This window comes from Hyla sarda, chromosome 7 (assembly GCF_029499605.1).
Source record: "Hyla sarda isolate aHylSar1 chromosome 7, aHylSar1.hap1, whole genome shotgun sequence".
Lineage (NCBI taxonomy): Eukaryota > Metazoa > Chordata > Amphibia > Anura > Hylidae > Hyla > Hyla sarda.
In genome coordinates this window covers 107,262,333-107,284,097 of record NC_079195.1, presented here as the reverse complement: position 1 = coordinate 107,284,097, position 21,765 = coordinate 107,262,333, and the positions used below count along the sequence as shown (strand labels likewise).

At 46.6% G+C, this 21,765-nt stretch overlaps 1 long non-coding RNA gene across 3 annotated transcripts in view; it reads left to right on the top strand.

Annotated features, from left to right (window-relative positions):
* The window catches only part of LOC130282284 (uncharacterized), a 69,213-nt gene that overhangs the window by 39,226 nt on the left and 8,222 nt on the right, over positions 1-21,765 (top strand). Inside the window, exons 5-6 of one of the 3 annotated variants that reach the window (XR_008846319.1) lie at positions 4,626-4,698; positions 17,345-17,410. This is a non-coding gene — a long non-coding RNA (uncharacterized LOC130282284). Of the gene's footprint in view, positions 1-4,625; positions 4,699-11,134; positions 11,974-17,344; positions 17,411-21,765 lie in introns of those variants that run through there. The other 2 variants (XR_008846320.1, XR_008846321.1) reach the window with 2 other exon arrangements.

The following is a 21,765-nucleotide window of genomic DNA, read 5'->3' as shown; positions in this document are numbered from 1 at the left end:
TTGTATTAGGGGAGATGGGAGGGGGGATCAGTAGTGTATTAGGGGGGATGGGAGGGGGGATCAGCAGTGTTTTAGGGGGGATGGCAGCAGTGTTTTGGGAGGATGGAAGGGGAGGGAGGTCAGCATTGTATTAGGGGGAGGGGGTGATCAGTATTGTATTAGGGTGATGGGGGAATAAGTATTGTATTAGGGGGATGGGGAAATCAGCATTGTATTAGGGGGATGGGGGAATCAGCATTGTATTAGGGGGAGGGGGATCAGCATTGTATTATGGGAAGAGGGGATCAGCATTGTATTAGGGGGAGGGGTGATCAGCATGGTATTAGGTGAGAAGGGATCAGCATTGTATCAGGAGGGATGGGAGGAGGATCAGCAGTGTATTAGGGGGATGGGAGGGGGATCAGCAGTGTATTAGGGGGGATGGGAGAGAAAGGGGGTCAGCATTAGGGGGAGGGGAACAGCAGTGTATTAGGGGGGATGGGAGAGGAGGGGATCAGCAGTATATTAGGGGGAGGGGGTCTGCAGTGTATTAGTGGGGGGGGTCTGCAGTGTATTTGATTAGGGAGTTAGCATTGTATTAGAGCTCAGGAGGGGAGTCAGCATTGTATTAAGTGGAGGGGGACAGGGGTGGGATACAGCAGTGTATTAGGGGGGCCGGGGGGGATCAACATTGTATAAGGGGGAGGGGTGGATCAGCATTTTATTAGGGGAGATGGGAGGGGGATCAGCAGTGTATTAGGGGGGGGGATGGGAGGGGAAATCAGCAGTGTATTAGGGGGGATGGCAGCAGTGTTTTGGGGGGATGGAAGGGGAGGCGGGTCAGCATTGTATAAGGGGGAGGTGGTGATCAGTATTGTATAAGGGGGATGGGGGAATAAGCATTGTATTAGGGGGAGGGGCGATCAGAATGGTATTAGGGGGAGGGTGGATCAGTATTGTATTAGGGGGGATGGGGGGGATCGGCAGTGTATTAGGGGGATGGGAGGGGGATCAGCAATGTATTAGGGGGATGAGAAAGGAAGGGGGTCAACATTAGGGGGAAGGGAGGGGAACAGCAGTGTATTAGGGGGGATGGGAGAGGAGGGGAAGAGCAGTGTAGTAGGGGGAGGGGATCAGCAGTATATTAGGGGGAGGGGGGTCTGCAGTGTATTAGTGGGGGGGGTCTGCAGTGTATTTGATTAGGGAGTTAGCATTGTATTAGAGCTCAGGAGTGTAGAGGAGTGTACAGGTGTGTAGAGGAGTGTACATGGGTGATAAAGGGGTGTATATGGGGGACAGAGGGGGGGTTAGGGGTGTAGAGGAGTGTACATGGGTAACATAGGGGCAGGGCTGGACTGGCTTACCGGGAAATTTCCCAATGGGCTGCCTGCCCTGGGGCCGCTTTGAGATGTGGCTGCATTTTTTCCCCCCTCCAGCGGCCACCAGGGATGGATCATCATTGGCGCTTATGGAGCGCCTGCTCCGGACCCCGTGCCCGCAGGCTGCACCCGTCACATTAGGGACATCCCTGTGTCCTGAAAAATCTTTTCGGGACACAAGGATGCCCCGGTTACCTCTCTGCGGCCCCGCATTTATTTTAAAAACGAAGGGGCCTCCGGGAGGTAGCGCACGCAGGGACGTCCCGTGCATGCACCCATAGTAACAGAGCAGAGTGGAGCAGTGAGGAGGACGCATGCGCATGGTTAGTGACCAGTGGCACGTCATATTCAGTGTTCCGACCACCCCACCCTGGTCTTGGGACCTACTGCTATGGCCCATAGGCCATAGCAGTAGATTGTGACCCCGGAGTGGTGGTCGGAATACTGAAGTGGGGCAGTAAACAGGCATACAGCCTCCAGCCATACACTGTATATGGCTGAAGGCTGAATGTCTGTGGGGGAACTGTACTGCACCTAATGTGGGGAACTATACTGCACCTAATGTGGGGGAACTATACTGCACCTAATGTGGGGGAACTATACTGCACCTTATGTGGGGAAAGTATACTGCACCTAATGTGGGGGAGCTATACTGCACCTAATGTGGGGGAACTATACTGCACGTAATGTGGGGAACTATACTGCACCTAATGTGGGGGACTATACTGCCACCCTAATGTGGGGGACTATACTGCCAACCTAATGTGGGGGACTATACTGCCAACCTAATGTGGGGAACTATACTGCCAACCTAATGTGGGGTACTATACTGTCAACCTAATGTGGGGGACTATACTGCACCTAATGTGGGGGAGCTATACTGCACCTAATGTGGGGGAGCTATACTGCACCTAATGTGGGGGAATTATACTGCACCTAATGTGGGGAACTATACTGCCAACCTAATGTGGGGGAACTGTACTGCACCTAATGTGGGAGAACTGTACTGCAACTAATGTGGGGGAACTGTACTGCACCTAATGTGGGGGAACTGTACTGCACACCTAATGTGGTGGAACTGTACTGCACACCTAATGTGGGGGAACTGTACTGCACACCTAATGTGGGGGAACTTTATTGCACATCTAATGTGGGGGAACTGTACTGCACACCTAATGTGGGGAAACTGTACTGCACACCTAATGTGGGGGAACTGTAATGCACACCTAATGTGGGGGAACTGTACTGCACACCTAATGTGGGGGAACTGTACTGCAAATCCTAATGTGCGAGGACTTTTAGTGCCAACCAAATGTGCGGGGACATATACTGCACCTAATCTGGGGGAACTACAACCTAATGTGGTGGAACTATACTGCACCTAATTTGTGGGAACTGTCGGGGGGGGGGGGGGGCATCATAATGAAGTGCTCCGTCTTCCAGGCAGCCTTAATCTGGCCATGGGGGGGAACAGCATTGTATTAAGTAGAGGGGGACCGGGGGGGGGGGGGGATCAGTATTGTATTAGGGGGAGGGGTGGATCAGCATTGTATTAGGGGAGATGGGAGGGGGGATCAGCAGTGTATTAGGGGGATGGGAGGGGGGATCAGCAATGTATTGGGTGGATGGGAGGGGGATCAGCAGTGTATTAGGGGGATGGCAGCAGTGTTTTGGGGGGATGGAAGGGGAGGGGGGTCAGCATTGTATTAGGGGGAGGGGATGATCAGTATTGTATTAGGGGGATGGGGGAATAAGTATTGTATTAGGGGGATGGGGAAATCAGCATTGTATTAGGGGGATGGGGGATCAGCATTGTATTAGGGGGAGGGGGATCAGCATTGTATTAGGGGGAGAGGGATCAGCATTGTATTAGGGGGAGAGGGGATCAGCATTGTATTAGGGGGAGGGGGATCAGCATTGTATTATGGGAAGAGGGGATCAGCATTGTATTAGGGGGAGGGGTGATCAGCATGGTATTAGGGGAGGGTGGATGAGCATTGTATTAGGTGAGAAGGGATCAGCATTGTATTAGGGGGGATGGGAGGGGGATCAGCAGTGTAATAGGGGGATGGGAGGGGGAACCAGCAGTGTATTAGGGGGGATGGGAGAGGAAGGGGGTCAGCATTAGGGGGAGGGGAACAGCAGTGTATTGGGGGGATGGGAGATAAGGGGAACAGCAATGTATTAGGGGAGGGGATCAGCAGTATATTAGGGGGAGGGGGGTCTGCAGTGTATTTGATTAGGGATTTAGCATTGTATTAGAGCTCAGGAGGGGAGTCAGCATTGTATTAGAGCGCAGGAAAGAGTGGAGGACGGGAAAGATCTGACATGGGAATTTGAGATGAGACATTTTTAGATTATATTATGTAGGGGTCTAAAGTTAAGCAATTTGGGCTGTGGTGATTACACTTTTTAATATTATATATATTTGTGGGGAAGGAAATGAAAATAGGTTGAGGGAGAAAGACTAGGGTGATGGGTGTAGAAGAGTGTAGATGGGTGACAGGTGGGCGTAGGGGTTGACAGAGGGGTGGACAGGGGTAACAAAGGGACAGAACAGATGGACATAGGTGACAAGGATGAGGCCAGTGGGGTGGAGAATGGGGGGTGAACATGGGTGACAGGAGGTTAGAGGGGTGTACAGGGATGACAAAGGGGTAAAAGAGGGGTGGACAGGAGTGACAAAGGGACAGAGGGAAGAATAGGTAATGGACATGGGTGACAGAGAGGTAGACGGTAGACAGGGGGGGTTGGGGGTTGTCAGAGGGGTGGACGGAGATGGTTAACATAGGTAACGGGTTGGAAAGGGTTGGCCAACGTAGACATGGATGACAAGAGGGTGGACTCGGGAGAAAGGTTGGTGAACATGGGAGACGGGGGCAGGGGTTAACAGGGGTGAGGTGTGGACAAGGATGACAGGAGGAATAAAAGAGGAGGGACAGAGGGGTAAAAAATGTATAAAATAATTCAACCCCCCCCCTTTCAGAATTAAAGGGCATACATTCCTATTACATGATTAACTGTTTTATTTATTATAAACATTTTTAGATGAAATTTTTTTTTTAATATTTAAAATGTGCAAAATATTTTAAGTTATAAAAAATCATCTAGATCCCAATGTGTTCCTTTATTTATTTATTTTTTATTCCCTTTTCTTATGCGATTTCATAATCCCTGAGATAAGTAGTTCTGGCCCTAGAGTGTTATATATATTAGCGTCTTTAGCATGTATAAGGAGCATGTTATCATACCGGTGTCTTTTTACAGGTGACTGATGCCCGGTGAGAAGGTGAACGTGACATATACCCTCGTCAGCTGCAAGAAAGGAACCACGAGACAGGTAATGAATATGTATATTAATTACTGATAACAATCAAGCTAGATGTGAAATCTAGACCTGTAGAGATGTCATATAGTGTTGAGCGGCATAGGCCATATTCGAATTCGCGAATATTTGCGAAAATATGGACGAATATTCGTCATATATTCGCGAATATTCGCATATTCGTTATATTCTCGTTTTATTTTCGCATATGCGAACATTCCCGTATGCGAAAAATTTACATATGTGAATATCAGCATATACAAAATTCGCATATGCGAAAATTAGCATATGCGATTTTTCGCACGCCAGTCTCACACAGTAGTATTACAGCCTTCTTTACACCACACAAGCTGGAAGCAGAGAGGGGTGATCACTGTGATGTGTACTGTGGGAAAAAAAAAAAAAAAAAAACAATATTCGTAATTACGAATATATAGCGCTATATTCGCGAAATTCGCGAATTCGCGAATATGCGATATTCGCGAATAATATTCGAATTGCGAATATTCGTGAGCAACACTAATGTCATAGTCTCTCCCTTATACATGAAGATATATGTGTTGTTAATAAGTATATCATCTATGAACAGCTTCTTATATAACACAACCTTGTCTCAGGTACAGAGATTAGGAACATTTATGATCCTTAGTCTCTGTTTTTTATTTGTAGGAATCCCCTTGATCAATATTTTTATTTTTTTAATCAGAAAGATTTATTAAGGTTTTTGTTTTGTTTTTGATAAAACATAAAAAACACACATGAACAAATCAAAACAACCTTTGAGGACCGAAGCCGATATGACGCATCACCCTCCACAGAAAACGCCATTGCCAACAGTTTAATATCTGAACACAACAATGAGATTGGTTGGTAAGAACCCGCCAAAAGTGGATCTTTTCCAGGCTTCAGCAATAGTACTATGACATAGAAGTAGGTAAGCCCCTCTGAACTTCAGCAGCCTGCAGAACTTCTAGTAACTAATGAAGCAGTAAATCACTATATTGTTTAAGATATTCATTGGGTAGCCCATCCACCCCTGATGACTTGGTGATTTTGCAAATTACCCAGGGCCTCCTCCAATTCTCTCAAAGTATGTTCAGGAAGTCTCTCTCGGTCTGCGATAAGGCTGCCACCGGGATAGAGGAAACAAATTGATACACAGGAACATCATCATAAAACAATTTGGAGGAATACGTCTCCTCATAAAAAAAGACCAACACATCAAGAATTTTAGCATCTTCCTGCACCAGAGACCCAGCACCATTGCAGAGACAGAGAATGGCCATGGACCCCTGCTGCACCCGAATCATACGTACCAATAAACGGCCAGTGCTTTCCCCACTTTCAAAATATTGCTGCTGCAAAAAACCTTTATTATCTGCCATGTGCAGTAGATGTACATCCAGTAGAGTACTCAAAGACTGCCAGCGAACCTGAACAGCACCAGATGGGCTCCCAATGAACTCCCTCTCAGCAGAAAGCACCTGCCATTGCAACAACTCCTGTATTCCTCGATTCTTCAATTTACATGTTGTAATGTCTTTAATAAACACACTTCGGACAAAAGCCTTCAGAGAATCCCACACTAAACCCAGCGAAGCTGAGCCACAATTAATTTCCAGGAAAGATTCAATATCCGCTACCAGGGTGTGGCCTATTGTGGGTACCTGAAGTCAGTATGGATTAAGATGCCACAAGGACCCTCTAACTCTAGGACTAGAACTAAAGTTAAGGTGTACATGAATAGGAGAATGATCCGATAAATGACAGGGGAGATATTCCACCAACTCCACACCCAGCGCTAAATCAATACGTGACAGAGTTCCATGGGAACTAGAGTAGCAGGAATACTGCCTACCTGCAGGATTGCACCGACTCCATAAGTGAACCCACCCAGCTTCCTCTACAAACCTAGTTAGACCGGTAACAGAAGACTCTATAGGGGCCCCTCTACTCCCAAATTAATCTATGGATGGATTCAAAAGATTATTGAAATCTCCTACCAGAAGAAGGGGCATATCTGACAGGGAAGAGATAAAGGACACCACCCTCCTTAATACATCACTAGATCATGGGGGAGGGATATATATTGCAGTCCCATCATAATGAAGTGCTCTATCTTCCAGGCAGCCTTAATCTGGCAGCATTGTATTAAGGGGAGGGGAACAGGGGTGGGATACAGCAGTGTATTAGGGGGGGATCAGCATTGTATTAGGGGGAGGGGTGGATCAGCATTGTATTAGGGGGGATGGGAGGGGGGATTAGCAGTGTATAAGGGGGGATGGCAGCAGTGTTTTGGGGGGATGGAAGGGGAGGGGGTTCAGCATTGTATTAGGGGGAGAGGGTGATCAGTATTGTATTAGGGGGATGGGGGAATAAGCATTGTATTAGGGGGATGGGGAAATCAGCATTGTATTAGGGGGATGGGGGAATCAGCATTGTATTAGGGGGAGGGGCGATAAGCATGGTATTAGGGGGAGGGTGGACCAGCATTGTATTAGTTGAGAAGAGATCAGCATTATATTAGGGGGGATGGGAGGGGGATCAGCAGTGTATTAGGGGGATGGGAGAGGAAGGGGGTCAGCATTAGGGGGAGGTTAACAGCAGTGTATTAGGGGGGATGGGAGAGGAGGGGAACAGCAGTGCATTAGGGGGAGGGGATCAGCAGTATATTAGGGGGAGGGGGGTCTGCAGTGTATTAGTGGGGGAGTCTGCAGTGTATTTGATTAGGGAGTTAGCATTGTATTAGAGCTCAGGAGTGTAGAGGAGTGTACATGGGTTACATAGGGGTGGGCCGGACTGGCTTACCGGAAATTTCCCGGTGGGCCGCTTTGAGATGTGGCTGCATTTTTTTTTCCTCCAGCGGCCGCCAGGGCCGGATCATCATTGGTGCTTATGGAGCACCTGCTCCGGACCCCGTGCCCGCAGGGGCACCCGTCACAATAGGGACATCTCTGTGTCCTGAAAAATCTTTTTGGGACACAAGGATGCCCTGGTTACCTCTCTGCGGCCCCGCGTTAACTTTCAAAATGCAGGGGCCGCCGGGAGGTAGCGCACGCAGGGACGTCACTGACGTCCCGTGCATGAGCCCACAGTAACAGAGCAAAGCGGAGCGGAGCAGGGAGGAGGACGCGCGCGCATGGTAAGTGACCAGCGGCACGTCATTTTCAGTGTTCCCACCTCCGGTCCCGGGACCTACTGCAATGGCCCATAGGCCATAGCAGTAGATTGTGACCCCTGAGCGGTGGTCGAAATACTGAAGTGGGGCAGTAAACAGGCATACAGCCTCCAGCCATACACTGTATATAGCTGAAGGCTGTCTGTCTGTGGGGGAACTTTACTGCCCCTAATGTGGGGGACTATACTGCACCTAATGGGGGTAACTATACTGACAACCTAATCTGGGGGACTATACTGCGTCTAATGTGGGGAACTATACTGCCAACCCAATGTGGGGAATTGTTCTGCACCTAATGTGGGGGAACTGTACTGCACCTAATGTGGGGGAACTATACTGCACCTAATGTGGGGGAACTGTACTGCACACCTAATGTGGGGGAACTGTACTGCACACCTAATGTGGGGGAACTGTACTGCACACCTAATGTGGGGGAACTCTACTGCACCTAATGTGGGGGAACTGTACTGCACACCTAATGTGGGGGAACTGTACTGCCAACCTAATGTGCGGGGACTTATACTGCACCTAATCTGGAGGAACTACAACCTAATGTGGGGGAATTATACTGCACCTTATGTGGGGGAACTGTCGGGGGGGCATCATAATGAAGTGCTCCGTTTTCCAGGCAGCCTTAATGTGGCCCTGATTAAGCCTATAGTGCCTGTGAATGCAAGCTGTTTCCTGTTGTCAGCCTTGTAGTCTGCATAGAACCTGTAGTGCTTTGAAAATTCAAGCTTTTGCTCCTGTTGTCTGCTATATACTTGGGTGAAGCTTGTAGTATTTAGATATACAGATTATTACTCTGTTGTCAGTCATTAGTTGTTTAAAGCCTGTAGGGATTGTGCATACATGTTCTTGGCCATATAGACTACATAAATCTGTTGCTTCCATTGTGTATATACCCTGTATACTGTCATATGGGGTCTCTTCCATTGTGTATATATCCTGTATACTGTCTTGTGGAGTCACTTCATTGTGTATAGAGAAGGAAAAAGAAAAAAAGAGAAATACACGCCCCTGGTGAAGTATGTTTAGGACAGTTGGCAAGAGGTAGGTGAAAACCCACTTACCAGATGGTGTTGAGCTAAGAGCACAACACCTAAGAAGGCATCAAAATAGCAGTTTGGAGCCTGCAGCCTCAGCTCCTCCGGGTATAGCTTCCCTGGTCCGGTAAAGGAACAATTCAAATGTTAAAGTTGAGCTCTCCTGGGCGCTGGTCTCTGATATAAGCAGTAGGACACGTTTCCAGGTCCAAAGTATATTTTATTGCACTAAAAACAACATGTTTCTGGTCCAAAAGGGACCCTTCCTCAGGTAAGGTGCTTACAGGTAAAAGACACGTGAGACACTAAAGTTTCCTTCCAGTAGTCTGGTAAAGGTCAAGTCCATTTTGGTATTCACAAAGCATATCTTAAATACATAAAACCTTTAAATAATATAGTATTATTTAAAACCACGATAAGGTGTACAAATAGTGATTAAAACTTGTAACCTTTATAATAAAATCACATTATATCTGTGTGTATGTCTTTAACATAAGTTTGAAAGATCTATTATGTATGGAAAGAGTGCCCACGTAATTTCTGTACTCTCCGCTGCTTGCGTGAGTCCTCGTATGTCAGGACTGCAAGCAGCGCGAGGGGTATGGATAGAACTGTTTGAAGAGTGTGGAGAGAGATCGCGGAACGCGATCTATGCTGTTGCAAAAGCAGCTTAATCAGACAGAGGCTTAGATCGCTGCTTGCGATCCAATATATAACACAGAAGCGCTACAGAACAGTATCGAAGCTGGTAGGGGGCGTGCCTGTTGTTCCTGCATGATCAGAAGCCGTCTGTCAGCGCTGGTCTTCTGATATGGTGGTGCTGTGTTATGTTAAGGGAGCGCTACAGAGCTGTAGTGTAGCTAGCAAGGGGGCGTGTCTGTGATAGACAATGCCTGTCAGAGCGGCATCATCTAACCCAGCAGTGATATGTATTGCTGAGGGAGCGCTATACAGCTGTAGTGCAGCTTGCAGGGGGCGTGTATGCCTTCTTAGGAGATGCCTGTCGGCAGCATGTTTCTAATAGTAGTTCCCCAGTACTATTGCGGGGGGGGGGGGGGGGGGGGGGGGGGAGACACATATGTCAAAACAGCAGGGTAGGTTGGAGTGGAATATATTAGAGTGGAATAATTAATGTATGGAAAAGGACATGATTACCAGGTAATACAAAAGACTGGTTAGTGAAGTGTGTCACATTATAAAAAGTATTTCAACTGGACGGGAATATAAATTGGACCATACCAATAAAGATGACTATAAGAATATATATGTATATGAAACAGTATAATAGCAGCAATAATTTTATATATATATATATATATATATATATATATATATATATATATATAAAAACCAGTATGATAGCAGCAACTATTGACCGTTTAAAGGGATAGCATCAATTATTAAGCAATGATGAAACATTATGGCAGCAACAGATATTAGCCATTTAAAGAGATGGCAGCAATTTTTAGCAGTGATGGTGTAGATAACAATAATAGCAGCAAGATATAACAGCGATGGCCAACTGGTATTTTACTAAATTGTCAAACTAATATAGTCTCTGAGATTTCATTCAACCCAAGGGGTTGTAACGAGTGGCATTTATAAATCCAGAACACCTCTAGTTTTTTAAGGACCTCGAATCGGTTTGATTTGTTTAGTGGAGCAATGTCTATAGGGGTAACCGTAAATGGTTTTGTGATCCCCTGGTGGACCTGGCTACAGTGTCTCGACAGGCTATGTTAAAGGAAACCCATTTTCACGTTGAAGCGATGTTTGTTGACCCTGCATCTTTGTGTATGGGGTCCTGATGCAGGATCTCTTATTTTTGTAGTTGGACCTGGCACCAATATGTTCTGCTCTAATGTTTCTGTTATACCGCCTTTTGCTCTGGTGGTTCTGTGGTTGTCATCACTATAATGTACTAATATGTATGTTTCTTTTACAGATATCAGGCCCTTCAGATGGAGCCTCTGTGTAAGAATACACAGGTCTAATTCTTGGCATGTAGTATGTGCCAGAAATATGTCACTACATTATAGGCATCAAACTAAAGTAGTTACATTTCCATGGGTATGATTAACATCAGGCAGATGATTTTGTACATAATCAGATAAGGCTACAGCTTCTAGTTTGGCACATGGCAGTCAACATGATAAAAAGATGTGACTATCTTCTATGTTAGACTTTACTGTACTAAAAGATTTAGTAGTCTTCTGTGTTTGTCCAGGTCCAGACTTGGAGGAAGAAGTTGAAATGGTTTCTATAAGATCTGTCACCTAAACCCAAGGATCAGGTTTGTTGTCTAAGTGGTGCTCATCTCCATAAGTCCAAGCTCTTCCTTGTCTTGTCTCTGGTCCCAAAGATCTTATGTAGTGTCTACTGTGGTGGTAGCAGATCGGTTTCCAGATCGTTCATGTGGTGATGTATCTAAGTATGGCTGTTTACAAGCAGTCATTCTTCCTTAACCAGAAAGTTCAGCGTTTAATTCTTTACTTTTAACAACAGAATAATCCAAACCATCGGCTTCCAAGTCTCTCATTTGAAGATTGCAGATTGAGTGTCTATTCTACTGAAGAGACATTCACCATCTCCCTTCGGCTACATAGATTGTGTTTTAGACAAAGCCAGTCAGAGATCTCCAGCAAGGGCACCTCAGGTCCGTTTGTTAGTTTTCCTTCTGGCATGTAGAAAGGCGGTAATATTCAGCAGGCTATCTTCATCTCTTAAATGGTATACATTCATCACTGAAGATGTGGCTGACTTTGTAGCAGTTTGACCGTATCAAAGAAATCAAGTCCTGATCCATGCAAGAGACCAAAAACCAGTCCATACTACAAGTATATTATGATTCAGAAAAGTTTATCCTAGAATCTTAACGCTACATATTGGAAGATCTTATGTGACAGAAGAGACTATACCATCAAAGTGTGAATTGAACGTCTTATTTCTAGTAGATTATAGAATCTAGAAGATCCGGAAATAGTCTGGTGCCTGAGTTCAACAGGGTATTGGAGAGGTTGCACCTCCGCAGGATGCCGATCAACCAGGGCGAGATGTTCTCTGTTAGGCTGCTTTCACACTATAAAATTCATCAGTTTTAAAGATCCGTTTCATGTTCCGTTATGAAAACCCTGAAAATCGGCCATTAAACGTCCGTTAGAAAATCCCATACGTCCGTTAGAAAATCCCATTATAGTCTATGGGATTTTTCCATTATCCGTTTTAGTCCATTATTAATAACGGCATTATTTTGTGACGGGAGAATGAACGGAAGAAATAGTGCATGCACTATTTCTCCCGTTACTATCTTCCGTCACAAAATAACGTCCGTTATTCCTAACGGATTAAAACGGGTAATGTAAAAATCCCATAGACTATAATGGGATTTTCTAACGGATGTTTAATGGACGATTTTCAGGGTTTTCATAACGGAACATCAAACGGATCTTTAAAACGGATGAATTTTATAGTGTGAAAGCAGCCCTAGTGAAATCGTTTTCCACCAATGTTCCTCGTTAAGAAATCTTACAAGAGATCTCCACTGAATTCATTGTGATGGTCATCCTGTCTGGTTTTTCAAACCATTGTGTATTTGAGAGAGAATTTCTGCAAGCTTCCTCTGCACCACGATTTGCTGTAGATTGATTCTCAAAAAATCCCTTCATGGTTAATCCCTTGCTTAGGAAATTCAGCTACACTTGAATCTTTAAGCCTCTATTAGGAATTATATTCCTCTGTTGAAGAACCATCTGTCATACAATGACTACAGAATGTGAAGTCACCAGGTGTGTTCATAAGATTCCATAAAGTGATGAGAAAATTGTATTTGTTCTGAAAAGGATCTACCAGAAGGAGAGAAGAAATGGTCGCCTTCCTTCATATATCCCAGGCCGCTGCCAGAGGGTGAAGTTCTTGGACTAGACCCTGTACTGTACCTGAAGGCTCCTATTGCAGAACAGTAGACGAATAATCCTCATTGGATGTTAGGAGGCTCTTGTCTTGTCCTAAACAAAGCATTGACTAGAGTAAACTTTTTGTCCTACCCGGTCAGAAGAGATTGACGCTCATAGATCTGAGGTGGAGTTAGTTTTCTTCCATCTCTTGAATTTGAGCAAAAAAGGGAATTTTTCTTTTTCAAGATTCTTCAGATTGTTCTGCCGGTTCAACTTCCTCCTGACCAGCAAAGAGGGCCAAATTTTTGAGTCTGTAATGCAGCCTCCTGGTCCACACTGTTATCCTGTGAAATTCTTGAGTATAGGCTTAGAATTCAGCTTTTGATTCTATTGCCCTTTAGCTATTGTCCTTTAAGATTTACCCTCCCTATGGATTTCTATTTTAGATCCCATCTGTGTGTGCTGCCTTAGGACAAATAGGAAAAACAAAATTGTTCTTACCTGTAATTTTGATTTCCTTGAGTCCTAAGGCAGCACAAAAATACCCTCCCAATACTAGTTTTTCTGTAATTCATCTCTATTTTAATACACGTGTGATCTGTAGGAGAGGGTTCTTATCAGGTCAGCAATTAACTATGCTTATTTCTTGATTATCTTGCTATGTGGACGGTCCGAGGGTGGAGTCTGGGGGATGAAATATCCCATCTGTGTGTGCTGCCTCAGGACTCAAGGAAATCAAAATTACAGGTAAGAACAATTGTTTTTCTCAGAATCTTGAGCCACCTGAGTCCGTAAGAGCTGACTCAACCAGGTCTGTATCCACCTCCTTTGCAAAAAAAGGAGTTTCGTTCCTTTGGAACAGATTTGCAAATCTGCTTTGTGGAGTTCACTCTCTACGTTCATCACCCACTACAGACTTGACAGTAGAGTTGCAGATTACTCCTATTTTGGGCGGACAGTATTATCTGCTGCCAGGCATGAGAGCCCTCCCTCATAGGGTATTCTGCTTGCCGTATCCCAATCTGTGCTACCGGTTAGGATGTAAGGTAACGTTCTAACAGTAGCACACAAATTTCCCTCCCTGAGTTATTTTATTTATTCCATTATTAATTTTTTTTTTATTCAAATATTTTTTTCTGTAATTTTTTTTTTTTTTTACTGTATTCTTGTTACTATACAAGGACTGAGGGTGATCTCTCCTGTTTATGGGGGATTAGGTGAGTGTCTTTCATTCATTAATTTATTCTTCAATAAAATCCCACCGGTCCTGCCAGTTCCCGGGGGTGAAATACCCCATCTGTGCTACTGTACTAAGGGAGAACAAATAAATAGTCATTAGAAATTAACAAATACAGATGGATTGAAGTAAGTGACCCCTCTTTGTAAAGCTGTTCATCTGCACTAAAACCCAGTATATTGGGTTTAGTGCACGTGAACAGGGTGACAGATTCTCCTTAAAGAAATCAGCTTTGTTTGTTTTTTTAATCCTTGATAACCCCTTTAGCAACACACACAATGGAGATATCAGCGCTTGCCCTTCAACTTACCTCCCGAGGCATAGTGGATCCATGCTCTTGGGAGTTTTGGTGGTGATGAGCTGATGTTTTATTTTACAGCCATTAAACGTTTCTCCAGTCGTTATTGACCAAAGCATCAATAGTGGCCGGTATTGGAGTGATCTCCAGATCTCCCATAGAGATACGCCGCTTGTCAGCCACAGCTTCGAACTGTGGTTGCCAGTAATCTGGCACGGAGATCGCTCCATGCATGCGTATTACTGGGGTGCTGGGCAGGAGATTGTGGTGGGTCCAAGTGGCAGAACCCCTTGCAACCAGACACTTATCCCCTATTCTGTGGATAGAGAGTAATTTGTTTAGGAATGGAGCACTCCTTTAATAGTATTTAATGTATGGATTTCTACAGTGTAAAATACAGTGCTAGTTCTCATCTGTAATTAAACAATGACAGTTTATGAATATATATGGAATTTGGATCTAGCTTGTTGACGTGTTTTTTTTTTTATTTACACTAGGGATCGATCGATATAGATTTTTTAGGGCCGATACCGTTAATCGTGAACTTTGAGGCCGATAACTTATATCAATATTCCGGTATAAGTTATCGGCCATTTCTCCCCCCCCCCCGGTCCCGCAGAAGCTGCTGCAGATCAATGAATAAAGCGGGCGCTTTAAATCAATGAACTGCAGCGGCGTTTGCAGGGCCAGAGACCGCCGCCGCTTCTCTCCCCCTGCCTGTTTTGGGGTCCTCCTGAGTCCGAATCTGGCACCACTGTTATTCTTTTTTTGATATTTGCATTATAGGAGAACAATGAAAACAGTGATGTGTGAACATACCCCAAAATAGTGCACAAAAACATTAATTCCCGTGAAAAATAACAGACGTCTGATTTGTAGGTTGTTCAATTTAGAACTGCCCTGGGCATATTTATTTACTTGTTACTTTCTCCTCCTGACTACTCTTTTTTCCGCTACCAATGCCTGCCCAGTTCCCCTACAAACTCCAACATTGAGAATATTTTAATTCATTAGCAGTCAAGGCCGAATGGACTCACTCTCCCCTTCCCTCTCTGGCTGTAAGCCTCTCTCACCATCATATTTATCCAGTCCCCTTTTCAGGAATCCGGGGGAGTGAGTACAGTGTATTGGACTGCCTTCCTACAGGTGGGGCACTGTAGGTGGTATAAAATAGCTACTGCTGATGCATTTTGGAAGTTGCTGGTGTCCTGTAAAAAAAAAAAAAAAAAAAAAAAAAAAAAAAAAAAAAACTGGAACATTGTGTGGTGACTTCAGCAGTTGACAATAGCCATGCTGTAAGGGACACCACTTAATACCAGTGCTGCAGTCATCTGACTTTTTAACATTGTGTCGGAAATATTAAGTTGTACGATATGATGTAGATCATATTGTGCGATATGATGTAGATTGTATATTGTGCGATATGATGTAGATTCATGTGTTGTCAAGTGGGCACCATAGCTGCAGATGTGGAGGTTATTGATGGCACATGGAGGTGTGTCATATCTTCTGTAGGGTGAATAATAGCTTTGTAACCTACTGCTGACTGTATGTATGGGCGTGGCTTTGGACGATGTATGTGGGAGTTGCTTTGTAAATGCTCCCTTTGTGCTAGGTATAAAATAAACATAATCCACACTAGCAGGGGTATTCTTCCTGAAGCTGGTGGGAGAAACTTTTGTAGTGTTTCAATCACATTTGTAGGGATTCCATTTACTTTCACATTTGCTGTGCATGTACTTATCATTATGATCCATGTTCACATATACTAATTTTGTCATATCTTCCCCACACTACACTCACTTTCCAATCACACAGATTCACTTCAAACTCTCCCATATATATTCAGTCGGGATCGACCGATTATCGTTATGGCCGATAATCACGATTTTGGGCATTATCGGTATCAGCAATTACCTTGCCGATAATCCCGACCCGCCGCACCGCAACCGCCCCCCAACCCACCCCCCACCGTAGTAATGGGGGTGGTCCGGGCCATCCATCCTTCCTTCCTTCCTGTAGTGTCCGGCGCCATTCCGGGTGGAGGGTGCACCGGTACAGGCTGTCCTTCTCCGGGGGTCCTCTTCTCCACTCCGGGCAGGCTCCGGCCTAGTACGCTGCATAGACGCCGCTACGCCATGACGTCAGGTGCGTCGGGCGTCACTGCGTAGCGGCGTCTATGCAGCATACTAGGCCGGAGCCTGCCCGGAGTGGAGACGATGACCCCTGGAGAAGAAGGACAGCCCGGACCGGTGCACCCTCCACCCAGAATGCCGCCGGACACTACAGGAAGGAAGGAAGGATGGATGGATGGATGGATGGATGGATGGATGACCCGGACCACCCTGACACGTAGGGGAGAGAAGCGGGTGGTAGCGGCGGCGGCGGCCTATGGCACTGCAAAATCCACTGCAGTGCATTGATTTAAAGCGCCCGCTGCAGCCTTGGTCATGTGACCACCCATATCCTGCACCCACTGCTAGTGGGTAAGACACATGGCTGCTTTTTTTCTAGTGGGTAGGTGGATTTGCCACAGGAATGTGATGCTGGTGACACTAGTGCCAACCAAATAACTACCTGTACATCATGCCCACTGCTAGAGAGTTTCTGGTAGTGGGCATGGTCCAGGGACTCAAGTGATGGCCATAGAAATGTGCCTGTCCCTGTAAAACTGGAGCATTATCTATTTATACATTTTAGACTTATTGGCAATTTACCTAATTTACATGCAGCCCAGCTAACTGCCTATAGAAATCACCAAAGAGAAGTGGGTGTCAGGCACATCTCATATTACAAGTCTTGGGAAATATATTATCAGAAAAAATTAATTCTGTTTAATATATAGTTACACAGTTATATTCACTCCTCAATTTTGCACAAATTATGATAAAAAGTGTGACAGCAACAATATATCATTAGGTGTTCTGCAAACAGCAGAGGGACTGGTGCAGAAACCTGCTAACAGCAATCTAATGTCATTTTGTTTCTGAAAAAAAAAAAAATTAACAGCTCTATGATGGATTGCATCTGGTTAGTGACCCGCTTGTTGGCAAGCTGTCCAAAAGATGTGGTAAGGTAAGACAACATTACTCAGTTTGTTCAATAAGAAATGAATGCAACTGTAAGCATCCACAGTGCAGAGAAAAAAAAAAAAAAAAAGATTTTATGCTTACCGTAAAATCTCTCTTTCTCGAAGGATCCATTTGGGGACAGAGACCATGGGTTTATGCTGCTGTCTCTAGGAGGCTTGACACTATGGCAACCAAAAAAGTCGGCTCCTCCCAGCAGGATATACCCGCCTCCAGGCCCTGAGGTAATCAGTTTTAGTCCCAGAGCAATAGGAGAAGACCGACAGGTCAAGAAAAAACCACAAACTGTCTGAGCAATTAGAAGAAAAGCAACTGAACACACCCTCGGACAGATAACTGAAATAGGAACACCAGAAAAAAGGGTTGGAGCTGTGTCCCCAATGGATCCTTCGAGAAAGATTTTACGGTAAGCATAAAAAAAAAATCTCCTTTTCTCTATCGGCTCCATTGGGGGACACAGACCATGGGATGTACCAAAGCCATCCCTTGGGTGGGTAAGGAATCAGACAGGCCCACCGCCTCCTGCAACATCTTACAGCCCAGAGTAGATCTGGGATCTTCCTCTTGCAGCAGTAAGCTCCCGAATAGCAGACCGGATCCATCGAAAAAAAATGGTGGCCGCAGAAGCAGGTTGTCCTGTACGACGACCTTCCAGAGAAACGAAAACAGGGAGCCACACTGCCAAAAGGAAAGAGACCGAGATAAGTCTGAACAGCCCTCACCACAACCAGGTTGTGGAAAAAAAAAAAAGAAACGCTTCCAGGGACGAGAAGGGATCGGACAAAAAGGACGGTAAGACGGTCTCCTCGTTGAGATGAAAAAGTCAAAACTATCTCAGGTAAAAAAAAGGACAGACCTGGACGGAAAACAACTTGAGAGAGCTGCCAGTTCTGACACCCTCCGAAGAGAGGTAAGAGCAATAAAGGAACGCCACCTTCCGGGGAAGGAGGCGAAAAGTCCCTGAGAAGTACTCTTGGTCTTAGGTGCTCTGCAAGGCGCCCCCTTTTGTAAGTCCCAAGGGAAAGAAGGGGACAAGGTGTGCCACTCCCTGAACCAAGTTCGGACATGATAATTGAACGCCAGGGGATGTTGAAAAAAGAAGGGTCAAAGGTTCGTCCCTTTTCCATTAAGGTAGCTGAAAAGCCAACCCTTGGGCCAGCCCCGACTGGAAAGGGGTCGGAAGGGAAAACTACGACCGGAGAAACAAGGTTTCAAGGTTTGAGTTTCACACAAACGAAAAGAAGACCGCCAGGTAAATCTTGCAGAGGAAGGCCTGTGAGCCCTCAGCATGGTGCGAACCACTTAAGAAGAGAAGCCGCGGGTCCTCAGAACCGCTGTCTCAACCGCCACGCCAGCAAAGGCAGAGACCGTAAATAGGGAAGGCGCAGCCTTGAGTCGTGCAGGAACCTGACCACGACGACATACCATGCCCGCCGGGGCCAGGCTGGGTCACAAAAGAGGAACGCTTCGGTTGAGGCAGGACAAGCAGTGGTCCACGCCAGGAGCGCCCCAGGGGTTGCAGATCACTGTAAACACCCCCGGATGTGGGGACCACTCGCCTTGGAAGACCACAGCCCAGGAACGGCCGGAATGAAGATAGCAAAGATGGCCGGAAACCCGAGTTCCGCCCAGAAGGGAATTTCCCAAGAAACAAGCAAGGAAAGAATTGCCCTAGGCCCCAACATGTTGAAGGGGAAAAGGGCTCTAGGGGGACCAAGGCCCAGACCAGCCAGCCCCTGAAAATACCTCCCCAGCCCAACAGACTGGCAGGGAGGGGCAGGAAGGAGTGCCCCTGAAAGAGCAGGGGGGACGGGATGAAGCCACCATAAAAGGGACCGACAAGACTGTTGAGGAAGAACGATCTTGCGTTCGAGAGACAATGGAGACTTGTCCCACCAGAAGAAAATCACCAGTTGAAGAGGTCGGTGATGAAACTGGGCAAATGGCACGGCGACCACGGCCGCCACCAACCGTGCCAGGACATCTATGTAAAAGCGAATGGAAACTGGAGCAGGGTGCCTAAGTCATGGGACTCTAGATAAGAGAGTCAGCCAATTGCTCGGCAGAGACAAAAGCGGGCAGAGGCCGTGTTGAACTGGAGCTCCAGGAGAGCGTTTGGACTTGTCACGATTGACCATCCAACCGAAGTGAGATAAGGTCTGAAGGTTGAGACTAAGACTCTCCAGGATCCGGGCCCTGGCTGGAGCTCTGATCAGGAGGTCATCCAGTAAGGAATTACGGAAACAACTGTTAGCCCTTTTTACGTATATCACAGGCGCCAAGTGCCCACGGAGAGGTGGACAGACCAAAATGGAGAGCCACAATGAAAAATGACCGTCCGGAACTGCAAGGCGGGGGTACCGCTGAAGACCGGGAAACAATGAGGTATGGAGGCAGGCATCCTTGATGTCCACCTAGGAAGAAAACTTCCCTAGAACCACGGATGCCAGCACCGAACGGAGAGACTCCATTCTGGATGGAAAAGCAGTAAATGCAGGCTGAGATACTCGAGAACCAAGATTGGGCAAACATAAACACCTTCTTGGGGACCACAAAGAGGTTGGAATAAACCTCAAAAACGTTCCCCTGAAGGAACCGGACAATTACTCCCTGGACAAAAAGGAGCTGGAGCGCGCTCTGAACTGCCTTCGCTAGAGATGGGAACCGGAGGGTCCAGGAAAGAAAAAGGCAATCCCATGGAAGGGAAGCAAATTTGATCCTGTATCAGTTGACTACCACATCCCTGACCCAGGGATCCTGAATGTGCGTGGTCCAGGCATCCTGGAAGAGTGAGAGGCGACCAACCACCCGAGAAAGGTCGGTGGGTGGGGGCGACCCTTCAGGCCAAGGAAGGCCTGCGGTTGCCTGATGGGGCCGCCAAACGGCCGGAACGGATAACCGACCTCCGGGAGGGCCGGGTCCAGAAGGAGGAAGCCCCCTTCCCGTGAAGGCGCCTGGCTGGACCCTTTGTTGGTACCAAAGGTCCGCAGAACCGGAAGACGGATGACTTCGGACGGAAAGCGGTTCTATGAGCCTTATCCAGAGGTAAAAAAGAGAACTCTTTTCTGCCCGTCGCCTCACCTCCTGAAGGTGGTGTCAGTATTCCATGCTTTAAGCCACATGGTGGCTACCAGGTAGCTTGTGGCAAAGGCAGCACAGAGGCTGCGCATGGAAGCAGAACAAGAAAATCTCCAGTCGAGGAGCATCGGAGAGCTAAATTCAATAAATCCTCCGGAAGGATCTTGAACACTACCCTGGCGGAGTTGGGAGACCATACTGAAAGGTCTTTTGACACCCAGGCAGAAGCAAAAGCAGGAAGAACCTGCTGTCTCAAAGGCAAAGTTTGCCAAAGTCTCCATCTTCATGTCCGCTGGATCCTTTAAAGGAAGCCGCATCAGCCAACGGCCGGGTAGTCGCCTTAGAGAGATGGAAGACCAGCGAATCCACAGTTGGAGAGGAGGTCCACGGCGAAGGGATACCGCGCTTGAACCTTCTTTGTGTCCTGAAACTTCTTGTCAGGTTGCTTCCAGACGGATACCAGCAGGGTAGCAGTGTAAAATTCAGCATGAGAGCTGAAAGTCTTGGGTGCCGGTCGGGCACGAAGAAAGGAGACTTCTGGAGCCACGTCCGAAGTTCCTGGGTCCTTTAGATAGAAGGTGTCTTTTATTGCCGAAACCAATGAGTACACCACATCAGGCATCTCCATGCGGTCCGAATCGGAAAACCTCATCCACAAGTTCTCCAGATGAAGGTGAACGCGGGAGGCGGCCCTGGAAGAGGGAGAGATTGACCTAATACGTGGGTCTGGAGAGCCAGAGCAGCGACCAAGGGAGCGTCCACTAGAAGAGTGACGTGAGCTACAAGCTGGAGCAACGGGGAAATGCCTGTGAGGGGAGCTCCCGTGCCTGCCCAAGACTCAGGGGATGAGACAGACGAAACATCCGGATGATGCTGTGAGAGCATCAGAACAGGGGGAGAACGGGACCCTCCGTGTAGGGAGGACCTCTTCAAGGCAGTCACCCAATAACGGGAGACCTGAGATAAGTTGGGGAATACCCAGACCGGAAGGATGGCCAAACCCACAGGGTCTGGGAGGGCATCCTGAATAGAAATAACAGGGGGTTCTGGGGGAGCAGTGATGCAGGCAGAACAAGTGGGTTAACAGAACCAGTAATTTCGTGTTACAACCCTTAGAGTGTAAAAGGAAACCAGGGACCTAGACATCTGTTCGAGGGAGGAACAGCTAGGACAAGTGTAAAAAAAAAAAAAAAATGGCAAGAGGGGATCGTACTAAATCAAGGGCGCTGTTGAATGGCCCTGAAAACTCCCCTCTGCGTGCGC